The sequence below is a fragment of the Crinia signifera genome, chromosome 4 (genome assembly GCF_055691185.1).
Source record: "Crinia signifera chromosome 4, ASM5569118v1, whole genome shotgun sequence".
Classification (NCBI taxonomy): Eukaryota; Metazoa; Chordata; class Amphibia; order Anura; family Myobatrachidae; genus Crinia; species Crinia signifera.
In genome coordinates, this window is record NC_139220.1 from 47,302,825 (window position 1) to 47,311,614 (window position 8,790).

Here is an 8,790-nt window from a genome sequence, read left to right on the forward strand (position 1 = left end):
CTACAAATCCAGCTCTCAACCAAACCAGTAATTTATTTCCAGCCATTCATATACAAGCCAAAGCTCTAAAGCCCCATACACACTAGAGCAGACATTTTCAACCAGTGTGCCGTGCCGCGGCCAGCTGACAGGTGTGCCGCCAGGCCGCGGGTCATGGCGACTCACCAGCAGAGTTTCACTTTAAAGGTCCATACACACTGGGCGACTATGCCCAGCGTGTATGGACAGCGATGACCGCTGTCATCGCTGTGGGGAAAGCCACTCAGTGCATTCACTCTGAGCGGCTTTCCCCCTGCCCGGCGCCGACGGAGGGGGGCGTTGCATAGCGGAGCGCTATGCAAAGCCGTCCTGAAAGCCGCTCATTTGCTGGTATAACCAGCAGATGAACGGCTTTCCCAGCGATGTTGCGGGAGCGCGCAGCAGCGCTCACCGCTCATCTCCGGGCCATACACACTGGGCGGCTTTTAGCTGAAAGCCGCTCAGACCTGCTGTTTTGAGCGACTTTCAGCTCAAAGTCGCTCAGTGTGTATGGGCCTTTACATGGGGTGCGGGCGGCTCGGCCTCATACTCGGCGTTGTGTGTGTGTGTGCGCGCACGGCACCGAGTGCACACGCAGCTCTATCCTATGGTGGTGAAACAGAACGGTCTGTGCGCAGCAGGAGCTGGGAACAATAGATCATCCTATGCGTTGCAGGCACCAGGCGCGTCCCGGTGCATGCGCAGAAGACCTCCAGTGGGGACTGGGGATTCCTGTCAGAGCCATCGTACAAGTGCGCTATATTTTTGGAATACCTGAGGGGGCAGGTGAGTGCTTGTAATAACAAACGAGGGGAATTTGTGTGTGTCATTTGTCAGGGGGAGCTGGTGCTTGGAATATCTAAGGAGGGGCAGGTATGTGAATATCTAAGGAGGGGCAGGTATGTGGAATAACTAAGGGGGGGCAGGTGTGTGGCATTACAATGGGGACATGTGTGTCTTATATCTCTTATATTTGATTAAAAACTGTTGGTGTGCCTTGGCAATTTTAAAGTCTGAAGACCTGAAAAAGCTTGAAAATCACTGCACTAGAGGATATAGTAAAAGATATCCACTCAGAAAGGGCTTTCTGAGCGATATCTTTTACTAGGGTATGTGGGTCATAAGGTCAACAGTAATTAAGTCGACAGTACCTGTAGGTAGACCACTATACTGGACCGGAATTTTCATTCTAATTAGTAGACTTTAATTGGTCATTACAATCTGACCCATCCATTCCACTAGTGTTGTAAATATCTGTTATAGTTTCCTTCCAACAGATAAATTTAAGTGGGTTAGGCTGCCGTTAAGGACATTTATTACTGTCATGATCCGGGTATTAAAGCAGGTATATTTACCTTCCAAGTTTCTGACTAGACTGTCACTGCTCTCCAGAGCATGCTTACGTCAGCGATGTGTGCGCTCAGCCCGCAGTGCAATAGTCCAGCAGCCTCCTGGCACCGCTGTCCCCGCGGCCTTGCGACCATCCCTGCCTGTCAAGTCTGATGCTAAGCCTTTGTCTCTCCTGCGGCTTCCATGTCGCCGCCATTGCCATAGGCCACAAGCCATGTGCTGTACAAACAGAATTTCCCGCCTTTCCCAGACATGGAATCAGCCATGTCTTTCCATGTCACCTGTCAGTTCTCAGCCAATCTTAAAAGCCTTCTAGTCTGGCTAATTACCTAGCCAATCATCGATCACTGGCTGCTATAAGGATGCTGAGTAAGTTATCCAAGTTGTCAGTGCTACTGATTTGCTTGTGTTATACTGCTCAGGAGAATTTTTAGAGTGGGGTTTCCAAATGTAATCCAAAATCTCCCACTCTGCAGCACATTGGAGTAAGTATGGGGGTCTGGGGGAGTGGTAACAGCCTAGAAAATTGTTTTTTTTTTTATATACACTAGATACTGTATAGAATACAGTATTAATATTTTACAGTACAGATGGTCTATATATTAGGCTGTTTCAAACATTTAAATAAGATAAGTGGTCAGGAAAAGGTTAAACATATAGTAAATAAATACACAAACATGATATAACCAGTGCTGCACTTTCTAAACTCACAATCATCCACTTCATGGTAAGGCTCCAGTCGCTTCCTCCTGGCAGCTACTTTCTGGTCCATTGAGACGTTTGAGGGCTCAGATCCACACATACAGTAAATGTGGTAGAAGAAGCTGATACACTGGGCATGTGCAGCAGCTCTGATCCGTCCCTTACACTGCATGATGTGGGGGCAGCACTACTGATCATATTATATACCAGTGCTATTGTCATAATTTAAGACATTTGCCAAGAGGGGGCTTTCCAGGCAACCAGAACCCTCCCCCCCCCCCCCCCCCATGTCTGCCTGTCTTACCGATTACCAAGTTTTACCATCATCCGTGTCTGTCTATACGTGCATTCATAGTAAAGACTTGTTACTTTTATTTGCTGTGGTCACGTTTTCAAAGTAACTGTCATGGGTGCCTTCTGGTATGCACAACAGTCTCATTAAGGCACCTAAATTCACGTACCATTCAGCCCATATGCCTGTGGTTACCTCCAGCCAGGATCTGACCACAGCCGTGACAGTTACACTGTAATGCAAAGAAGGGGTATTGTATATGAATATATATATATATATATATATATATATATATATATGAATATATATATATATATATATAGATATATCTATATATCTAGATATATCTATATATCTAGATATATCTATATATCTATATTACAAAAACAAGTAAAATAACAGTGCGCAGTAATTAAAAAATGATTAAATAAGGATCTTATCGTCCCGCACAAGGTGTGCCCACACAGTTCAGTCCTGTGTTACAGTTATTAAGTCCAGCACTCAGGTGTAGAGCCCGGCCGCTCTGTTTTCCACCAAAAGGTGTTTCCTAGGTCCAACAGGTAGTTTCTATAATAGTAATGAAAACAGGCGCTTCATAGTGCATGTATCAGTTATAAATTTATTTATTAGATGCACAAACACATGAACAAGAGGATAGGATCATATATACAGTATTGTGACAAGGAAGCACATACAATGGATCAGATAAAGTCTTGGTCTTCTATTTTGTAGCAGGTGAACAGTATACCAGGTAAACCAGCACAGCAATAATGGTTACAGCATTGCAGCATACAGGTGTCACAGCACAGTACAAACACTTCAGAAAGCCCCAGTGGTCCCTTCCGTAGCGCACAGCCCAGCCTATCACTTGGGCAGCTACTCCACCATCAAGAGCAATGACCCTGGAAATCCTTATATCAGGAGAACACAGGTGCTGCTTAATCAGCCCAACCCAGATCACATCAGTTAGGAAACCTGGACTGGATCTAATTTTCCTGTTGCTGCTGATGATTTAAATTGCACTGAAAAGTGAGAAATGAATGGTTTAATAATACAATGCCGTATTGGAGTGGCGTAACTAAGTTTTGGGCGCCCCCCGCCATTAGGGGGGGGCCTTCCCCCCCGCCGCCGCCCCGCCAAGCACCCCCAATCCCCCGCCGCCCATGCAAACCCCCCCCAATCCCCCGCAGACTTACCTATCGCGCTGGTCCCGGCAGCTCCGTTCTTCTTCTGCTGAGGACCACCACAAAATGGCCGCCCCCATACAGCAGACAGTTTCAGAGAACTGTGTGCTATATGGGGGCGGCCATTTTGTGGTGGTCCTCAGCAGAAGAACGGAGCCACCGGGACCAGCGAGATAGGTAAGTCTGCGGGGGATTGGGGGGGGGGGTGTAACTATAGCCCCACAGCCCCCGGCGCCCCCACGTGCACAGCGCCCCCCCTGCGGTGGCGGGGGCTGCGATGCTATAGTTACGCCGCTGCGGTATTGTGTAAATTGGTGATAACGCATATTCCCCAGAACAAATGGTACAAAGAATGATACAAACAAAAAGGCGCAAATTACCTCGTAAGATGTTCAATAACGAGAAAAACCTTTTGGATATACTGTAAAGGTCAAAAGATCTATTAAATGACATACATATCCGGCTAAATAATCAAGCATCTGATCCCTGGTATTAGTTAGGCAAGTCTCTCACCAAATGAAGTGGCTGTGGGGGGCTTTGCTGTGTAAGCTGGGTCCTGGCGTAGAAATGCTCGGCACCACCGCAGAAGGCTTAATAAGGTGAAGAGTCAGGAACTTTGAGTGTAGTTTCTTATAAAGTGCCTGGTGCACTTCAAAAATGCTGGATAAGGTTCTGAAAGAAAGTGTATATACTCCTTCCTCAGGATTGTAGATGCACAATGACAAGGCCCAGGTTTTTATACCTCTTCTTATGACTGAAAAATGTCAGGAAAATGCAGAATTTCCATATTTCCGCTGACCAGAAGTGACGCATGTGTTCCACCCGCCAATTCCGCTTTGCATTCCATTTAGTGGCCATCTTGATTTCCGGAGATTAGGTGAATATCTTTCAATACAAAACTTTATTTCTTTGTATTTCCTCGTATTTCATCGTCCCGGCGGACATCTTTATTGTGGTATTTGAAATCCTTCTCTGGGTATATTACAGACAATCCCAGTTCCACAGGATCAATATATGTAACAAAAAATAAATAAATAAAAGGTTACAATTTGCAGTAATAAAATTAATTATCTAAAATCCATTTTAATTCAAAGTCTACATTGTGGCAATTTGGCTGAGGAGAATTAAGAGTATAAATCCATTTAATTTCACTTTTTGCTAATTGTGACTCTAAGGGCCTAATTCAGGTTGGTTTGCAAAAGCAAACTCCTTCTTTAATGGACAAAACCATGTGCACTGCAGGTATGGCTGGTGGTGGAGTGTGATTACACTGAAATCTAACTTGCAGTGTAAGAATAAAGCAGCACAGAAACAAAATAACTCACCCAAATGCATACCTCCCAACATGACCCTCTCCAGGAGGGACACAACGCTCTGTATCTGGACATCCTTCTTTATTTATGATTGCCAACACCTATTTTAAACAGGTTAATTGCTCAGAATGGCTTTTCAACACAGGTGATGGTAATCCTAAATTAAGAGGAAAGTCTAGGAACAGAGCATTGTGTCCCACCTGGAGAGGGTCATGTTGGAATAGTCCGGGGTTTGTTATTTTAAGAAGACCAGGACTACGTCAGAACCAAGAGGACAGATCTTCGCCGGAGGACCTTGGTTGAGCGCAGTGGCGTAACTATAAATTATGCTCCCTCCAGCCAAAATATTTTCTGGCGCCCCCCCACATACTGCCCCTTATACATTATGCAATACATCTTAATGACACTTACACTATCCGATACACACTGTAATGCCACTCCCACTATAAGCCACACACCATAATGTACCTTACACTATGTGCCACACACTGTAATACCACTAACACTATACACCACACACCATAATGTACCTTACACTATACGCCACATATCATAATGCAATTAACACTATACACCCGACACCTTAATGTACCTTACACTATGCGCCACATACCATAATTCCACCTATAGAATACACACAACACTGTAATGCCCCTTACACCATAGTTGCCTACCCTCCTGTATTCTGCAGGAGACTCCCTGAAATACTGTAACAGCAATCTCCCTCTCTCTCTCATTAGTCTAGCAATCTCCCTAATTTCACCTAGCCCTAATGTGTTTCCACTGTTACATTTTTGTGGAAAAAAGGAATGAGAAATACATTTACAGTGAATTATCAGCACCATATTCCAGCACTTTACCAAGTATAGCATCTCTTACTAACTGCTTTGGGGCTCATCTACATTTGGATATAAGTCATTTAAAAAGATTCCACTAATATATAGCAGTACACACCCACAATTCTAGATGCCTCTTTAAGATAATTTCTTTTTACAAACTCTCAATATATGGAACTAAACACGCCCTTTGGGTGGAACATGACACGCCCTCTCAATGGGGCGTTGTGCAAAATTCTATTACCAACTATAATCTCCCTCAAAAGTAGGCAAGTATGCCTTACACATTATATAAAGCTGCGGAGTATGTGTGTATAATTAGGATTATAGGCTGCGGGATGTGTGTGTATGGTTAGAATTTTAGGCTTCGTGGGGGGGGGGGGTGTATGGTTAGGGTTATAGGCTGTGGGGTGTATGTGTATGGTTAGGGTTATAGGCTGCAGGGTGCGTGTGTATGGTTAGGGTTATAGGCTGCGGGGTGTGTGTATGGTTAGGGTTATAGGCTGCAGGGTTTGTGTGTATGTATAGGGTTATAGGCTGCGGGGTGTGTGTGTATGGATAGGGTTATAGGCTGCGGGGTGTGTGTGTAGGGTTATAGGCTGCGGGGTGTGTGTAGTTAGGGTTAAAGGCTGTGGGGTGTGTGTGTATGGTTAGGGTTATAGGCTGCGGGGTGTGTGTGTATGGTTAGGGTTATAGGCTGCGGGGTGTGTGTATGGATAGGGTTATAGGCTGCGGGGTGTGTGTGTATGGATAGGGTTATAGGCTGAGTGTGTGTGTGTATGGATAGGGTTATAGGCTGCGGGGTGTGTGTGTATGAATAGGGTTATAGGCTGCGGGGTGTGTATGGTTAGGGTTATAGGCTGCGGGGTGTGTGTGTATGGTTAGAATTACAGGCTGTAGGATGTGTGTGTGTGTGTGGTTAGGGTTAATGTACCCCACAGGTTATAGGCTGTGGGGAAGGGAGTATTTAGTTAGGGGGATGGTGGGGGTGTATAATTAGGGTTAGGCAAGGGGGGTGTATTGTTAAAGTTAGGCTGCGGGGGAGGGGGAGTATAGATAGAGTTAGGCTGCAGGATAAGGGGTGTATAGATAGAGTTAGGCTGCGGGGGAGGGGGTGTATAGATAGGCTGCATGGGAGGGGTGTTTTGAGCTAGGCTGTGGTGGCGGGGGGGTGCGGGATGTATAATTAAGGTTAAGCAAGGGGGTGTATAATTAGAGTTAGGCTTTTAAGCAGTACTCACAGTGCCAGCGGAGGAGGACTACGGGCTCAAGTGTCTTCAAGGGGGTATAGAGAGCAGCTACCAGTCCGCTTCCTCAGCTGTGTGCGGTCCTGTTTCGGGTCCTGCTGGAGAGGCTTCTGCGGGTGATATTAGCCCAGGAGATGGACCGTGGCACTTCCGGGTCACTGCAAAAGATCGGGCAGCCTGGAGCAGTGTAGGGAAGGTTTCATACACAGGGGGTGTGTTGTACAGGGGGTCACACACAGGGATAAGGGGGGTCACACACAGGGATAAGGGGGGTCACACACAGGGAAAAGGGGGGGTCACACACAGGGATAAGGGGGGGTCACACACAGGGATAAGTGGGGGGGGTCACACACAGGGATAAGGGGGGGGTCACACATAGGGTATGTGTGGTAGTACAGGGGGGGGGGGTAACACACAGAGAAAGGATGTAAAGTGTGGGGGTCACACACCAGGGATATGAGTAGAAGAGGGGACAAGGTGTCACACAAGGGAATAAGGGGTGCAGGAGGGAATACACCAGGGATGATGGGGGTCAAGGGGGTCACACACAGAGGAAGAGGATAGGTGGGTCAAAAGGTTTCACTACACAAGGGATCACACACTGGGTACAGGTAGGAGGGTGCAGGACTCCATGGCCACTTACATATCAGGGGGGGTGAGCTGCAGGAAATGAGGCCTGTGGTTCCAGCCTCAGGATGAAGGGGAGACCAGCGGCAGGGGAATCCAGGATGGACAAAGCAGTTCTGCAGCAGTTTTACCCATGTGCAGGCCCAGCGCTGTTTCTTTCCCCTCATGGTGCGGCTTCTGGAGGAGGGAGGCGCCGGGACTACTAGGTGGGGGAGAGGGCGCAATGGGGGGGGGGGGGGGGGGGGTGCGGTGCAAAGAGCACATCTCATTGTCTGGGAGCGGGGAGGGCAGCCCAGGGTGCACATGTCTGGCATCTGGTGGAGGGGGGGGGTGGCTGCTGGAGAGGAGGGAGGCGCAGGGACTGCTAGGTGGTGTTGATGGCGTCCGGAGTCTGGGGGGGGGGGGGGAGGCGCGGTGCAATAAGTGCACATTTCAGTGTCTGGTGTGGGGGGGGGGGGGGGGGGGGGGGGGAGTGCCAGGTGCACATTTACCGGTGTCTGGGGGAGGGGGGGGGGGGGAGAAGGCAGAGCAGATATCATCTCGGGGGGAGGGAGGAGGGGCGGCGCAGGGCTTACATTTCCTGTGTCTGGGGAGAGAGGACAGCGCAGGGCACACATCTCCACTACAGCGCCTGGGGAGGGGGGTAGGACTTCTCACTTATAAACCCATCACCATACTACTGCGCCCCTATGGTGCCGGCTCCCCCTGCCACCGCTAGTGCTGCGGAGCTGTAGTTACACAACTGACTGAGCGTTTTTTGCCCGTTTTATTGATTTTCCCCGGGGTGGACAGCTTTCCATATCGGGACACTATGAAAAGTTGTCCACTACCTTGCTCATCTGTTAGTAATACCAGCAGATGAGCGGCCGGTGCAGAAATTGTTGGTCTATAAAAGAGGGCGGGGCTATAATGATGCAATTCTCATAGGACTGCATCACATTGGCTCCGCCCTCCAACTGGACCCGTGAATCTTTGCATAATGTCCCCTACCCTGTCCAGTTAGCTAGGAATTGCAACCGGATGCAATCCAGAGATTCTGCTGTGAGTAGGTATGTATGGCAAGCCTGTAACACCCAAAGTTGCTTGCCATCCACTCTGGAGCAGGGTGACAAAAACAGGTAATACTGTATATGTCTGTAAAACTGACTGGCATTCATGTCCGCTTCAGCCCCTGTATGAGGGCGTACATGTAGAAGATGTGCGCTTTTAGGACATTTCCCT

General features: G+C 48.0%; 1 long non-coding RNA gene across 1 annotated transcript; it reads right to left on the bottom strand.

Annotated features, from left to right (window-relative positions):
- Nucleotides 1-3,783: 3,783 nt before the first annotated feature.
- LOC146072308 (uncharacterized) lies at nt 3,784-7,942 on the bottom strand. The gene is made up of 3 exons (XR_014473048.1): nt 7,586-7,942; nt 6,937-7,100; nt 3,784-4,518 (listed from the first exon to the last, which is right to left on the bottom strand). It is a non-coding gene; the product is annotated as an uncharacterized LOC146072308 (long non-coding RNA).
- Nucleotides 7,943-8,790: the final 848 nt, after the last annotated feature.